Source organism: Eubalaena glacialis, chromosome 17 (assembly GCF_028564815.1).
Source record: "Eubalaena glacialis isolate mEubGla1 chromosome 17, mEubGla1.1.hap2.+ XY, whole genome shotgun sequence".
Taxonomy (NCBI): Eukaryota; Metazoa; Chordata; class Mammalia; order Artiodactyla; family Balaenidae; genus Eubalaena; species Eubalaena glacialis.
The window spans coordinates 84,465,005-84,482,877 of NC_083732.1; positions in this window are offsets into that span (position 1 = coordinate 84,465,005).

A 17,873-nucleotide genomic window follows, 5' to 3' on the forward strand; every position below is an offset into this window, starting at 1 on the left:
CAGCATTACGGGCATATGGCTCTGGGGCCAGACTTTCAGGGTCCAAATCCAGTTTCTGCCACTTAATACGGTGAAACTTGGAATGAGGTGGATTATTTATTATCCTGTACATCAATTTCTTTAACTATAAAGAAGTAGAGATAATAATAGCAGGTATTATTGTGACGATTAAATGGGTCAACATATGTAAATTGCTTAACATAGTTTCTGGTGCAAAGTGAGAATTTAATAAATATGATTGACTCAAAAGCCTAATAGAAAAGCAATACTTTCTTGCAACTTAGAGGATAAACTTTGGGCTCCTTGGTTTGGGGCCCCATGAATCACAAACTGCAACCACACTGAATTTCTTAATATTCTAGAAACCTTCCACACCATTCTCATTTTATACTTTTGTACTCATTCTTTTCTCTAACTCAAAAATCTGTCCCTATCCCTGTCTTAAAATCCCTAGTGATCCTTTAAGATCCAGCACAAAAGTTGCTTGATTTTGTACCCTTTCTCTGCCCCCAGAAAATATTTAATTCCCTCTACTATGAGGTCTACTCAGCACGACTTTTCTCAACCTGCACAGCATCTGAGAGTTAAAGTGGGCCTTAAAGAACTCTAGCTCTCTGGCACTTCTATCGTAAAAGATATGGAAGTCCGTTTGTATCTCTCTGGTAGAGGACAGATTTTTCTGCCCATATTTTATAACATTAGTTAGTCTTTGCTTCATACCTCAAATAGAGTTACAGGGGTTTTGCATTTATTACAGAATGTCCTCTGCGCATTGGCTGAAGAGAAATTCCCTTCCTTGGTTCCCCTTGGTAATGCTAAGAGAGACTGGAATTTAAAAAAAAAGAAAGAAAATAAAAAGTAATAAACATCATATGGAAACCAAAAGGGAATTAAGCAGAGGGATACACATATGTGGGAATCATAGAAAGCCCCAGTTCTGGTATGGAATAGAGGTTCCAGATTCTCCCTGTTCAGAGTCAGGAGAAGGTATCAGGAGGTTGTGCTTTGAACCCAGAAATGTCTGGGTTCATGTTCCTGCATGGGCATGTCATAATTTATCCCATGCCAGTAGCCAAAGGATCTAATTTAGGGTATGTCAGTTTGCACAAGTCTGCTTGGTTAAGTCACCCGGGCAGAATACATATACCCATCCATCTCTGCAAATTTGATACTGATGATCAAATATATGAAAGCATTTTGCTGTTGGTGCTGTCCCCTAATAGATGGAAATATCACTCACGACATGATATCTCTGGGTAGTTTTTAAAAACATACAGAATAATATTTTAACTTTCAAATGAAGATTAAAAATAGAAAGTCCTCAAAAAAAAAAAAAGAAATGCCTTGGTTCAAATCCCGCCCCAAGACCCTTGGGATATGAACTTGGGCAAGTATATTCATAACTGAGAATCCTCAGTCATCAATTGGACTAATGTCATGAAACACTAATATAAGGAATAACTATGTAGACATTACTGACAACATTTCGCACAGGGACTGACTCAATATAGATGTGCGTTAACCAAAATTAACTACCTTGGCCACATTAATGGAAAAGTGGGTATTTGAGTGTTCCATAGCCTAAGGAAACCACCTTCCAATTTCAAAGAAATGGTAACAATTCCCAGGAACTTTCCTTTGATTCATTTGCAGCTCCCAGCCCACTTCCTACTCTGTATAACCCAAGAAATTGATAATTCTAAAAATTATCTAAAAGCCTTGATAGAATTTAAAGCACAGACCAAGAGTACATGCAAATCCTGGGGCCCACCCACTTCTGGTTTCTATATACCATCCTCCCCGTTGATGGGCTGGGATTGGTATTGACAATACCAATACTTTATGTTGCAAAAATTCTCCACAAATAAATAGAAAGGTAGGTAGATTGGTAAATGATAGGTAGATAAATAGACAGATGAGAGAGAGAGAGAGAGAGAAAGATGATAGATACCTAGTAAGCTGGCTTCATCCTACAGTAACTACAGCAGCCAATTCACCAGGGATTGTAAGTATATTTACAAGCTAGAGACCCTCTCAAAGCTTTCAGGTCTGACTGCCTTCAGTGAGGCCAGGGCCAAAACCAGTCATGTTTCTCCTCAGCTTAGAGCATGGTAGTGAATTTGCACAAATAGGAAATAAAAAGAAAAAATCAGTGGCCATAACCCTGCAAACATTGCGGGGGGGTGGGGGTGGTGGTGAGGTATCTAAATCATTAGCAGACGTGTAAACACCTATCAAAGTTTCGGGCTTCCCTGGTGGCGCAGTGGTTGAGAATCTGCCTGCCAATGCAGGGAACACGGGTTCGAGCCCTGGTCTGGGAAGATCCCACATGCCGCGGAGCGGCTGGGCCCGTGAGCCACAATTACTGAGCCTGCGCGTCTGGAGCCTGTGCTCCGCAACAAGAGAGGCCGCCCCGCGCACCGCGATGAAGAGTGGCCCCCGCTTGCCACAACTAGAGAAAGCTCTCGCACAGAAACGAAGACCCAACACAGCCATAAATAAATAAATAAATAAATAAATAAAAAAAAGAAAAAAGTTTCAAACCTACTCTATGGTACATGAGAATCACCTGTATTTCTAAACAGTGTTGAAGAATTCTTGATAGTTTTCCATTTTTACCAAATTGTTCTCTCAAGCCATCTCCTTTAGGTCCATTCACATTTGCCCAATCTGATTTCATGAGATCGCCTGCAGCTATGATATTTGGTTTGACTTTCAAACTTGAGAATTAGGTTTGAGCTTAAGTGTTGCTTTTTCAGAGAGGTCTGAGTCTTTATGTGTTTTAATTTATTTATTCCTTAACCCAATCCTGTGAGGTTGCTACTTTTGTTATACTCATTTTATAGATGAGGAAAGCTAAAGCACAGGGAGATTAATTTGCCAAAGTCTCACAGTAATAAGTGCAAAAAGATCTGAGATTCAAAACCAGGAGGCAAGTCTGGTTTAATCCAGACCTATCTTTCTATACCATGAAACACTAGGATGTTCTGCCTTGACTGTAAAATTTCTTTGCTTATAGAGGGAAAGATCATGCATTGGTGATCTAGTAATCAATGTTTAAAGCTTACTAATTATAGCCTGATTAGACATCTTATAAGAGTGTTTTTTAACCAGGTACCTGTGGAGGGTTGATCAAAGTTTGGCATTTTCTGGTGAGTCCTGAGATCTTTTTTAAAAATGAAATTTTAAAGAAGGTGATCCTTCTTTAAGTAAGAGAGAGTGCTATGAAGTAAAATAGGTAAGACCTCTTCCATAGAAAAGAATTTAATATGACAAAGCAAATGACAGATATTCCAAGGAAGGTATTGGGAAAATAAATAGCTATTTAGAGGAAGTGTAATTACTCTGGGTTCTCACCTCCACACCTGCATGAAAATAAGTCCCTCAACAATCAGAGGTAAAAATTTAAACAGTATTCATAGAAAAACAAATACAATAGCATTGAAAATTTACCAGATCTCTGGGGGAATGGTTTGGATTTTTAAATTCTAGAAGAGAGGAAAAACCAAAAAGGAAAAATGGACTGACTTGAATATATAAAACTTTAAATGCATTTTAGAAAAAAAAAAGTAACCTAAATTATAAAGACAAACATGTCCTGGTATTTTCAGTAAATAATTTCCCAAGGGTTGTGAGCCTTATTCTACAAAAAGCTCAAGTATTCATACAAAAAATAATACAAAGTCTCCAGTGGACAAATGTACAAGGGCATGAATAGAGAGTTTACAAAAGTAGAACAATACACATTTATCAAACATGTTGAAATATTCCACTTTAATAATAACACAAATTAATATACCTAAATTTGATGAGAAAATGGTTTTCATACCTTAAAAGTGGAAACTTAAAACTGTATAATAGGCTTTCTACTGTATAAATAAAGCCATCGCTCTATCTACTCCCCATTTTGCCTTCCCAGAAATGGAGGAAAAGGCCCTCTCTGTCATGTATGGCTATAGCAACGTAAATTGGAAAAAAAACTATTTAGAAAGTAATTAGGGTAGAGACATCAATGGCCACAAAGCAATAAAATCAGAAATTAACAGTAAGAACATATATTTATTCATAGAAAAATTTAAATCCCCTCATATAACTTGGAATGAAGAAGAAATTCAGACAAATCATAAACCATTAGATATGAATGACCAATGAGTACTATGTATAACAGAACCTGGGAGATGTGACCAGGGCAGTATTAGAAAGAAAGTCATCCTCAGACATGTTAGTGAAAAGAAAAAGAAGTTTAACATGTGATCCATTCTTTTTAAATTTTTGATAAAGCTGAAAAAGGAAGGTTTCTTTGATTTTTCAGGTGACAGCTGAAGGATATGTAGAAGTCACATAAGTACAAAGAAGTGAAGACTATTCCAAGCTAAGAATTTGGGGGGATAAAGGAGAATCAAACCAGGTCCTGGCCAGATAATCTCCATAGGTTGATAGCCTGTCTCCTGTTAACCTAAGTTTACAGAGAAACTAGAGAAAGTTCATTAAAGGGGAAGAGATATGACCTGATCTAAATTGTCTCATTTAGTATTACTTTCTTATGTCCCCCCTACCTAACCTCTCACTGCAAAGAGGAGAATGTATTGAAAGACAGCAGAGAAGGACACAAAAGTCTGTTAGACTCACCGGGGGGCAGAAGAAGGAGGTAATTGAGACTGGGGCATTGGCAGGGTAAGAGAAGTGTATGAATTTAAGAAAAGTGTTCAGAAGGTAAAACATACAGGACGTGATGATGGATCACATGTAGAGGGTACAGGAGAATGGCACGCCAGTCACGACTTCGATGTTGTGATTTACTGAAACGAGAAATACTAGAAGAGGGAAGTAGCTCAATTGGTCGAATTTACTGATTTGCGAAACACTTTGCTTGTTCGTTTGTTTTTAGGAATCACTTCTTAATTATATACGTATATATATGTACATATATATACACACACATATATAATTATATATAATTGAATATATGTGTATATATTATTGAATGGATGGTCTTAACAGCTGTTGAAAATTTCTGCAAATGTTTTGATGATTGGTTTTCATTTTGTCTTCATGGTACCTCTAGGAACCTTCTCTTTGCAAAAACCTAAGAGTGATGCGTGGTTTGGTCTTTTTATAAATATATTTATTATTCAAAAATATATACTTCTTCAGTATCAATATGCCTATTATTAACAAGACAATTTCTAAATTTATACTGGTCATTATAATTCTAGGTTATGCTACTTTCTATTTTATTAGACAAATTCACAACTATATTAAGGGATTTCAGTATTCCTCTCTCAATAATTGTTAGAGCAAGTATATAGAAAATGAACAAAAGTATACAAAATAGAATATTTGACTTATTTGTCATTTATAGAAAACTACATGCAAAAAAGGCAAAATATACATTATTTTCAATTACACATGGAACATTTTATCAAGAGAGACCATATTCAGAGACATAAAATAATTTTCAATGAATTTAAAAGGATTCAAGTCATTCAAAGTACATTTTTCTAGCCCAGTGCAATGAAATTAGAAATCAATAACAAAAAGGTCTCAAAGAGGCATGACCCCAAAATGTACTGTGGGGTGCTGGAGGGGATCCTGGAACAGGAAAAGACAGTAGGTAAAAACTGAAAGATGGGAATCAGGTATGAACTTATAATAATGCATCCATATTGATTCACTAATTGTAATAAACATACCATAGTAAAGTAAACTGTCTGTAACAGGGGAAACGGTGTGTGGTATACGAGAACTCTCTGTACTATTGTCACATTTTTTCTGTAAATCTAAAGTTTTTAAAAAATAAAGTTTATTTAAAAAAAATTAAAAGTTCTCTGAAAAATCCCAAATATTGGTAAATACATAGCATATATCTAAATAACCCAAGGGTCAAGGAAGAAATCCAAAGAAAATTAGAAAGTATTTTTAACTAAATAAAAAAGGAAAACACTATAATAAAATATGTGAGGTGCCACTAAAGCATCTCTTTGGAGGAGCTGGGGGAAATTTGTGGCATGAAAAGACCTGTATTAGAAATACAAGGAAATATATCAGATCAATGACTTCAGATTCTACCTCAAGAAAGCAGGAGAGAAAAAAAAAAAAAAACAAATTAAACCAAAAGTAAGTAGGATTAAGGAAATGCTAAAGAGTGAAGATCAGCAAAATAGAAAAGATAAAGCGCCATTTAAAAATAATTATTGGAATCAAAAGCTAGTTCTTTGAACGTATCAATGTAATCAGTAAGCCTCTAGACATCTTGATAAGGAAAAAAGAAAAAACCCATATCAGGAATGAAAGAGGAGATATAACTATAGATTCTACAAATACTAAAAGAATAATAATATAATATTATTAAAACTTATGCCAGTAATGTTGATAGCTTTTAGATAAAATGGACACATCCCCTGAAACACACAAACTATCAAAGCTTATGCAAGAAGAAACACAGGACCTAAATAGTCTTATACCTATTAAAGAAATTGAATTTGTAGTTAAAAACTGTCTCACAAAGAACATTCTATTCCCCTCAGTTTCACATCTACCAAACAATTATGGAAGAAATAATACTAATTCTACAAAAACTGTTCCAGATATTCGAAGAGGAGGAAATATTTCTCAAGTAATTTATGAGCAGTATTCTCTAACACCAAACCAGACAAGTACTAATGGAAATGTAATCCACAGGCCAATAGTGCTCATTAACACAGATAGGAAATTCCAACCAAAATTGCAGCAAATCAAATTCAATCCTCTGTATGATAGATAACGGGTCATAACCAAGTAGGCTTTATCCAAGGAATGTAAGGTTGATTTAACATTTGAAAACCTATCAGTGTAATTTACCATATTAACAAATTAAAAGAGGGAAACCAAATATACCATTTCAACATATGGATAAAACACATTTGACAAAATCCAAACATCCTTCTATGATAAGAACACAACAATCTATGAGTGGAAGGGGACTCTTTTTGATAAAGGCATCGAAAAAAAGGACAGCTAACATAATGGTTAATGGTGAAGGATGGAATGTTTTCCCTCTGTTTAGAAACAAGACAAGGATGTTTATTCTCACAACTTTTATTCAACATTTGTACTGGAGATTCTAGCATGACAATAAGGCAATAGAAAGAAATAAAGGACATCTAGCTAGGAAAGGGAAATGCAAAACTCTTTTATCTTATAGAAGACATGAACATTTGTGTATAAAATCCTTTGGAATGCACAATAAAACTTAAGAACTTATAAATTATCAATTTTGTAGCATAGAAGAATGGTATAGGAGAATTCACTGTATTTCTATATGTTACCAATCAACAATTGGAAATTTATATTTAAATGTTTATGACTGCATAAAAAATATGAAATATGTAGGGGTAAATCTGATCAATATGTGAAAAACTAGTACACTAACAAGAATAAAGCATTGCTGAGAGAAAGCAAAGAAAACCTGAATAAATGAAGAGATATACTGTGTAAATGAATCTGAAATTTCAATATTATTAAGATTTCATTCTCCCTAAACTGATCTATAGATTAAATACAATCACAATCAAAATATATGATTCTAAAATGCATTTGGAAAAACGAACAAAAAAAGTTACAGAATAATCAAAACAACACTAATAAAAATAACAATGTTTAAGAGATACCATTGTGTGATATCAAGACATTTTTATTAAAAAAGTCTTTTTTTATTAAAAAAAGTCTTTTTTTATTACATTAGTCAAGACAACATAGTATTCTTGTAAAGATAGAGAGGGAGAATAATGGAACAGAAAATAAATAGTCTAGATAAAGAGCAGCACATCTATGCACAATTAATTTTCAAGAAAGATTCAAAGCAATTTAGTGGGAAAAAGACAATCTTTCCAACACACAGTGCTAGAATAACTGGATGCCCATATTCAAAAAAATTATGTACCTCAAACCATACATAAAAATTAACTGAAAACGGACTGCATACCTAAATTTAAAAGTTAATATTATAATACGTCTATAAGAAAACACAGGAGACAATCTTTCTGTTCTTACAATAGTCAAAGATTTCCTGAATATGACGCCAAAAATGTAGTTTATAAAAGAAAACAAAGAGTAATTCAACTTCACTTTTTTAAACTATTCTCTTTGAAACTTGCTGTTAAGAGAGTAAAAAACAAGCTGTAGACTGAGAGAAAATATCTATAAATCGTAAATCTGATGACGGACTTTTATCCATAATATATAAAGCAATCTCTAACACTCAATAATAAGAAAACAAGCCTCCCAACAATAGGTGAATTATGTGAACAAACAGTTCACAAAAAAAGAGATAAATCAAAATAAACCTGCTCAACATCATTAATCTTTAGGGAAATGCAAACAAACCAAAATGAGATGCAGCTTCCTTACTGCTAGAATGGCTAAAATTGAAAAAACAAAAAACCCCCCAAAACCCACATTTTAAGTGTTGGCAAGCAGAAACTAGAACTTCCATACACTTCTGGTAGGATTTTAATTTTATACAATCACTTTGGAAAACAATTGAGCAGTTTTTGTTTTTGTTTTAAGGTAAATATATGCTTACAATATGATCCAACCATTTAATGACTAGATATTACCCAGAAGAAATGAAAATATATACCTCTACAAAGACTTATATGTGAATCTTCAAAGAAACTTTATTTATAATTGTCAAAACTGAAAACAACCCAAATGTCCGTCACCAACTGAATGGTAAACAAACTGCAGTATATCAGTATAATGAAATACTACTCATCAATAAAAATAAATGGATTATTGATACATGCTACAATAGGTATGAACCTCAAAATAATTACACAGAGTCAAAGAAGCCAGACCCTTCCCCCAAAAGAGTGTATTCTGTATGATTCCATTCATATAAAATTTTAGGAAAAGTAAACAGATACTTAGTCACAGAAAGCAGCTCAATCATTGCCTTGTGACAGATGCTGGGGGTAAGAGTTGGAGTTATGAATTTCAAAGGAACACATAGAAACTTCTGGGAATGATGGATATTGTTGATTTGTTTGTGGTGATGGTTTTATAGGTGTATACACAAACCAAAACACATGAAATTCTACTTTAAATATATGTGGTTTATCATATGCCAATTCTACCTCAATAAAGCTATTTAACGACAACTACAACAAAATACTTTGAGAGCAGCCATTGAGATGAGAAGCATAGGTTTAGTGATGTGTACTTAACAGATTTTCTTTTTACAAAATTGAAGATGAGATTATTCACCCAAAGTGTGGGGAAAAGGTGGAGTGTACTTCAGAAGTTTGAAGTAAGCTAAGAAGGTTTAAAACAGCAGGAGAATTAATTGACCTAAAAACATGAAAATGCTTGCCGATTGGTGGAATCCAAATCATTCAAGGAAACTGAGTTCTTTCTGAGATGAGAATAGTTTAAGACACAAAAGTGAATAAAATGTTATCCTAAATGTTCAGAAACCACATGATATAATTAGGTAGATGGCACATAACTCATCACAACTCATGGTGTATAGGCATAATGCTGTCTTGTGTTTAGAAAACTGAACAATTTGATGGATAGAGCACTGATTCGTTTTCGAAGAGATGGACATCGTAATGTTCTATACTAATAGAAAGATATGGATACTACTTTTTTCACACTCTACTTGAGCATTTTGCCACGTTGTGAGATATTCTTTTAATCTAGTATCCTTTAATGATGGAAAGGGATGTTCTCACTGAGCTGGGAGCACCTGGTCCATTTGTAGCTTAACAGTGTATCAGTCCCAGGAGCAAAGGTGGAACTGTCCCTGCTGTCCATCTGGATGCATCTCATTGGTTCCTCTCAACATGGTCACATCACATTAACCCTGTCATCCTACATAGCTCTGTACTGCTGGGCATACCCATGCTACTGCCAGGGCCACCTGGGATCCTGCAAGACAGATGGATTTGGAGAGTGACCTTGAAGTAAAATGTTATCAAATCACCAATATGCAGCATCCCACAGTGCCTTAGAAACTATGTGCAATAACCCACAGTGCCTCAGACATAAGAAATTGTATTCTCAGTGTTGGAAGAGCTTTTCACAGTCCTACAAGCATCCCTTAATTAATTCTAAACAACCCACTAAAGTGCCGATCCAAAGATGACTTAGATACATTTAATGTCTTTAGAAGACGCATGGTAACAGTTCCATTGAGGGAACTCATTGTGTTGACATATCTTCTTAGGACTCTACAGTCCTGGAGAGAGTAGAGACATTATCTTTTGTGTCTGTCCAATCTCCTTCTGGAACTTTCCTCATTCTGAAGTCCACTTTGCCTGCTCTAGTCCTTAAGTGCTTTCAGTCTGCTGCAGATTCTCATCAAAACACCTTATATTTTGTACTCACTCTTCTTACACCATCTGCATTTTTTTGAATTGGAGTCTGATATAGGGGAAAAAACTGTGGATGTTTTTATGTACTAAAGAGAAACTGTCTTCATTCTTCTAGATAGCAAATCAAGGCACCATGCCTCTGCTTGAAATCTTCCATTGATTTTTCCTTTAACTACAACATCTGTCCAAACTTTTTAGCCTGGCAGTTAAAGTCTTCAGCTGCCTGACAACAACCAACCTCATTAATCGGCTCTCACAATCTGATCTTTCTTAAAAGATCATGTATCCTGTATGTGAATGGTTCGTAATATCATGCCTAGTTTTAATGCCTATGGGCCAATCATCCAATGTTAATTGAGGTTCCCTTTAACACAGATCTTGTTCATTATGTAGTAATAACTTTGAGCCCTGATGCCCTGTATTCCAACACCAGGTAGGGAAAAAAATCTTCCTTTTTGTTTTCAATGAGATTTTTACTTCTTCCTGTTTAATTTTAATAACATTACCTATTTTAAGGAGAACAATAATAAACATCCCTGAGAGTTGAATGAAGTAGTTTACACTTTGTGTATGCCTTACTTCAATCCCCAAACTTTGCAGCTCTCATCATTCCCATTTTACAGATTAAAGACCAAGTTCCAAAAAGACATTGTTAATTGTAAACTCCATGTCATGAATTACATTAGACATAGGGATATAAAGATAAATCAATAAATTTATATAAATACCATTATTTAGTAGCAGTGTCAGGACTAAACCTGAATATACTGACTACATTTTTTAACAGGCATCATACTAGCAACCTATGCATATTTATAAATGTGTATACCTATTCAGGTATTAATAATTAAGCATCAGTGGGCCATCATACAAGGTTTGATCCATACAATATGCTTCCTATGTGTTTGTTACTCTTATTCCAGAATAGAGTGAAGTTATCCTTAATAAAGCTGTATCTATGCATTACTGGATTTACAGGGAGGAAATGCAAAAAAAAAAATTTCAGAAGTTCAGTGTTGAGAATTTGATGTTGGGGAATTCCCTGGCAGTCCAGTGGTTAGGACTCTGCACTTCAATCCCTGGTCGGGGAACTAAGATCCCACATGCCGTGCAGCTTGGTCGGAAAAAAAAGAATTTAATGTTATCTGAAATTTTTCTAGGAGGAGAACATTAATTTTTGGAGAACAAAAGTGGGAAAGGGAGCGGTAGAAAAAAGATTAGTGGTGCCACCATCAAATACCCATATCCAAACAAGAGATTTAAGAGCTATTGTAGCAGGAAGTCATCCAACCATTTAGGAAATTGATCCCCTTTATTCCTCCTCATTATGGGTCTGAAAGAGAAACAATGAGTGTGATCCCAGGTCCCAGGAGAGGTTGTGCACAGGAAACCGTTGGGTGGAATGACGTCTGGACTTGGAGTCAGGGACCACTGGGCAAGTAATTTAACTTTTGTGAACCTCAGCCAGCAAACTTGCAAAATGGAGATAACTTTTAGCTAATTTTTATAGCTATGTCAGAATCAAATGACAAATGTAAAAGGACAGTGCCTTGTGGCACTGTAAATTCATTATTCCTCTTGCTTTGGACACAGAATGGAAGATCACTGAAAAAAATCATATTTATTTAGCTTAAGTGATAATACATCTACTGATTTAACAAATACTAATTACATAGCCCCTAGTCTTTGAAGGGGGGAATTCAAGGAATATTTGAGCAACTCTTGCCTTTTGATATTGAGGTAGGAATAGGGTTGCATGTGTGTATTAGTCTGCTAGAGCCTCCATAACAAAATACCCCAGATTGGGTGGCTTAAACAACAGACACTTATTTTCTCACAGTTCTGGAGGCTGGAAGTCTACAATCAAGGTGCCAGCAGAGTTGGTTTCTGGTGAAGCCTCTTTCCTGATTTGCAGATGGCTACCTTCTTGCTGTGTCCTCACATGGACTTTTCTCAGTTGTGTTACAAGGACACTAGTCCTGTTAGAATAGGCCCCCATTCTTCTGAATTCATTTACCCTTAATTACCTCCGTGAAGACCTTATCTCCAAATACAATCACATTGGAGGTTAGAGCTTACACGTATGAATTTGGGGGTGGACACAATTCAATCCATAACTGAATATACAATATATATCCCATAAGGAGAATGGTAAGGTATCTTAGAAGGAACTCAGCGACCTGGGATTTGCTCAGACCAAGGTCTCAATCTCACTGCTATTACTTACTCTCAGTGAGACTTGGAAGATCACTTAACGCCTCTGAGCCTGTTTCCACAGTTGTAAAACCAGCATTGTGATAACTGTTTTATAATTTTGTTGTCAACATTAAATGATATAGCACACATAAATCATTTCCAAATAGGTGGTGCTCCATCATCACTAATTCTCTTCTGAGGCACACCTCTAAAGAACACAGTCACCTTCTAAACTCGTCTTTTGTATGTGATATGCATAGATTTTACACATCAGTTTCACATTACTTCACTTGATTTTATTCTTAAACTAGAATAAAGAGTTAGAGGTTCTTAGCCACAATTAAGAAGCTTGAGCACATTTTCTGGGGGTAAAATCTTGTTTTAAAAAATAAGCTTTATAAGAACAGTGGGGAGACTTTTAGTCTTTGGAAATGTGCGTTGACAATTAAGTTCATTACAACCTGAGATATTAATTGTGTTATTCATAACACATCACCCCAATATTTTCGGCAAGTAACAGGTAGCAAAAACCAGATGCATTAATTTAGAAGGAGTGTAGACTTCTGTCCTGGGTTCTAGTTGCCTAGTTCTTTGCTCATTTCCATGCCCGTGAAATTGGCTAAAATTCCCATAGTCAGGGCTGAGTTGTTGCTAATTTTAAGTACAATGGAACAGTTGAAATAGTCACTACATGTAATCTTAAACCTGGATCACTGATTTTAAAGACAAATCTATAAATATTTTAGGGAAATGTGTGTAGGGTAGGGGCTGATAAAAAGGGGCCCTGATTTAGGTCCAGGTAAAAATGAAAGACAAATATGTGAGACATATAGAGAAATGAGAAAGCCCCAAATGGGAACCATCTGTTTGTTAGACTATTGAGAAGAACATTTATGGTTTTCTTGCAGGTGAGTCTTGCCCTAGCTTGTTTCAAGTTCATCATAGGCTGCTCTGAGTCTACTAGGACAACTTTATTATTGTGTTTACTCTGCTCAACTGAAATATTTCATAGTAAAATTCACAGCTGTGCTATTAACCCATCTGTCTACCATTCAGTTTGAAGACCATTATGAGTGTAGATGGACAAAGGCATCTCCTCTCCACAAGAAGGGTCAAAATCCACCCACGTTCTAGACCAACACTAGTGTGTCTGCCTGGGTCACTACAGTAGTATATGCTAACTCTTCCTGATTTTATTTTTGCATAATTCTCCCACCCTTTTCTCCAAAGAAGTACAGAATATACTTTAAAAAAAACATTGCATTCAAAATTCCAGGAAACACTTTTTTTTTCATGTTGTAACATCTCTCACATGAGAGGTGTCTTACAATCAATGGCATACAGAATTTAATTGGCAAAGTTTTACTCTTTCTTCACAATACATAAAATTATGGAAGATTATAAAGCAATGTAACCATGGAGTAGATGAAATTCAGTAAATTAGATTATGTTTTAATACTTGTCTGCTTAAAATTCTATTTTAACTAGAATAAAAGCCAAACTTTGTACCGAGACCAGAAGGACTCCTGTATTGACTATAGTTTCTTGTTTTCTGTATTATTGATGCACTGACATTTATCACCATGATCCTGGAGAGACTGCTCCTCATAGGGCTAGCAAATTTCTAGAGATAGCAAAAGATGTCTCTGAGAGCATGCCGTTGATATAAAAAACAACCAATTCAGACACCACACCCCTAACCACCTACTTATCAAACTGTCCCACACTGATCCAATATTTCACCTCCCCTAAATCACCCTAGGGCCAGATACCAGACAACTAGCACCACTCTTATAGCTCAGAGCCCACCAAAATTATTCAAGCTAAACAATACTAAACTTAAGAGTACCTACTCTGTTTTGCCCATTTCTTTCCACTAAATCCCCATAAAGGCTCTGGGCCATGCTCTTCCCTCCTGGCCGACCTTGGCACTTCCCCATGTGGCCTGCGTGGTGTGCTGTGCCCCCTGTTTCTGAGAATCTGTGAGTATGAACTTCTTTCATGACCATCATTTCCATGTCTGCATGTCTTAACTATACGCGATTAAAGCAAATCCCCAGTAGATTTTAACACACTCGCAATGATTCCCTTCTCAGACCTCCTCACGCACCTTCCTTCCCCTGCACCGACTTGGCTCCACCCTCACTGGGCTTTTCACTATTCCTCCCTAATGACCAAGCGCTGGCCACTTCCTCTGCTTAGAGAGTTCTTTCCCCAGGCCTTCAAGTAATTTGACCCTTCTGATCATTCCCACCTCAGCTTAACTGCCACCTCCTCAGAGAAGTCTTCCTTGACTGGCCTATGTCACCACTTATTTGGTCTCTATCACAGGTCCCTCTCTGAATATAATAAAATTATATGAATAAATATAATTCAGATGAAATTCACATGACATACAATTAACCATTTTAAAGTACACAATTCAGTGACATTTAGTAAATTTACAATATTGTATAACCTCAACCTTTTTCAAGTTCCAAAACATTTTCATCATCCCTCCCCCCAAAAAAACACTTACTCATTAGATACTCACCATTCTCCTCTCCCAAATCCTCGGCAACTGTTAATCTGCTCCCTGTCTCTATGGCTTTACCTATTCTGGATGTTTCACATAAATATACTCAAATCACTTGTAAACTTTTGTTTGGCTTCTTTCACTTAGCATAATATTTTCAAGGTTCATTCAGATTGTTGCAGTATCCGTACATCAATCTTTTTAATGGTTGAATAATATTCCATTGTATGGATATAAGATGTTTTTAACCTATTCATTTATTGATGAACATTTGGGGTATTTCTACCTTTTGTTAATCATTCTGCTGTAAACATTTGTGTACAGGTATTTGTTGGAGTACTTAGTTTCTATTCATTTGGATATAGACCAAGGAGCTGAATTGCTGGGCGTGGCACCCTCTTTTATTCCCATTTTTTTTTATTTTTAAGGGTCCCACTAGGTGACTGGGGGAAAGAATGCGTGTGGATTTAATTCTCAACATCCATATTGGTTTTGAATTGTGACTCAGCCTCTCATTAGCTGGGTGCTCTTGGACAGAGTTTCCTCAACCACAAAATGGAATAATAATGCCTACCTGCAGCAGTTGAGAAAATAAATAAGATGCTATATGTGGAGAATGGTGCTTTATCTTATACCCTCAGTAAATTTCCCTTCTCTCACATTATTCTCTACACCTCATTTTTTCTGTAAACCCCAACTTCTTCATTTTCCCAGCTGGGGAGAGCAAAGGAATGAGACCAGAATATACGAAAACAATGGGAAGTACCAAAAAGAATACCACGTTTGGCAAGCAATCATTTTTATTACAAAAATATTTTTCCAGTGATTTCTTGCCATATATTAAATAGCTTTGAAAACATTTATTTGGTCTAGAGACTGTAAGAGTCAATGTTCTTTGCACCCATATGCATAAAAAACTGCTTTAGGGTATTAGGATGTAATTGATCCTTTTTTAAAAAAAAAAATGCCTGTTTCTTCCTCCTATTTAAATTGTATAAAATCAATTAAGACTTTTCAGTATCATTTTTGTTAGTATTTTCGTACATGCTTAAATGAATAAGATACACAATTTTCTTACTACATAAGTGTTTGAGCAGCTAATTTGTATAGCATCTTTGTAATTAAATCAAATCAATCAAAATCTTCAATATGAGAATAACTGATCATACAGGTAGTAAGAAAGCAGTCTGACTATGTAAACTACCAACATCCAACTGATAGTGTCAAGTCATTTACATTACGTTGGGCTTCTGCATGGTTGACTCCTGGTTCTGACACCATCTCAGAAATCTTGAACAAAGATGTACCCCTCTTCTATTGTTTTGTGTTATTAAAAGTAAAATGGAAGAACAAGTCCTTTTTTTTAATAATACTGTGAAATAGGAAATAAGGAAATAGTAATGAAATAAGAAAAAAATCTTAGTAAATCCACTTCCATGATAAAACATGGCATAATGACTTTCCCCCTTCTTTCAACTGAGAGAATTTATAGATTAACTGGGTGAAAATTCACATCTTTATGATATTGAGTCTTCTTTTTGATCTTCATTCATCAATGTGGATTATTTTTCCACTTATTTAGATCAGTGTTTCTCAGTGGAATCAGGCAATTGCAATTTGAGTGAGATGCTAGTTTTTGTTTGAAACCTTCCTGCAAATTTTAAGATTTTTGGCATCCTATTCCTGGCATTCAATTAGTAGCACCTCTGGTTACCGTGACGACTTAATTGCCTCCCTATTCCTGGAAATGTACGTCCTTCCAACAATTTTGAATGTTTTTCCATAGATGCTTTTTGTATCTTTTTTTAGGTTAATTTCATTGTAACTTATAATTACTATTGCTATCATAAATAGGAGCTTTTCTTTCTTTCTTTTCTTGTCTTTTCATGTTCATTCCTCTGAATTTTCTAGTTGGCTTTTACTAGCCTATTAGATATTTGGTATGTAAATTGTGTATTCAGAAATCTTATCAAATTATGTTATTAGTTCTAATTCTTTCTAGATTATTTTGTTTTTCCTAGGAATTATTGCATCATCATTAAGTAAGGATAGTTTATTTATCTTTTTCTTTTCAATTTCTTAAAAATTTATATATGTTTTTATTTCATCAACTTGGTCTTCTCCTTGACAGCATTGAGTAAAAATGGTGAGTGTGAGCATTCTTTTTTTTTTTAACTACAAATAAAATTCTTTTAAATTTATTTTCAAATAATGTATTATTTAATAATTCATTATTAAGAATTTATTATTTAAACATTTATTATCTAAGTCATGGATGGGAACTGAATTTTCTCACATTATTTCTCTACAGCTGTTGAGATAAATATATAATTTTCAATTTTATATGGTGAATTATATTAGTGCATGTTTATAACGTTAAACCATGCTCACATTGCTGCATCATGTTCTTTGGTCTTGATGTGTATGCTTGTGTGTACCTGTGTGTTTAATGCATTACTGGATTTGTTTTGCAGATCATTCGTCAATTTCTGTGGGCACTACTGCTCATGTACAAAAACTTCCCTTCTGTGTTAGATTCTGGAAACTTTTCAGTTATTATCTCATCAACTATTTCTTCTCTAACATTCTCCTCTGAAAATATTTTATGCTTATTTCAGCCTCTAAAACTATTTTTCCATGCATTTAACTATTATTTCAAATTTCTATCTTATCTCTCTCTGCTGGGTCCTAAATGATTTTATCAGCACCATCTATCAATTCATTACTTTTCAACTTTGTCTCGGAAGTCTACAGTTTATCTGTTTATTGCCTATTTTATCTTCCTTTTTTATTTTTGGAATTAT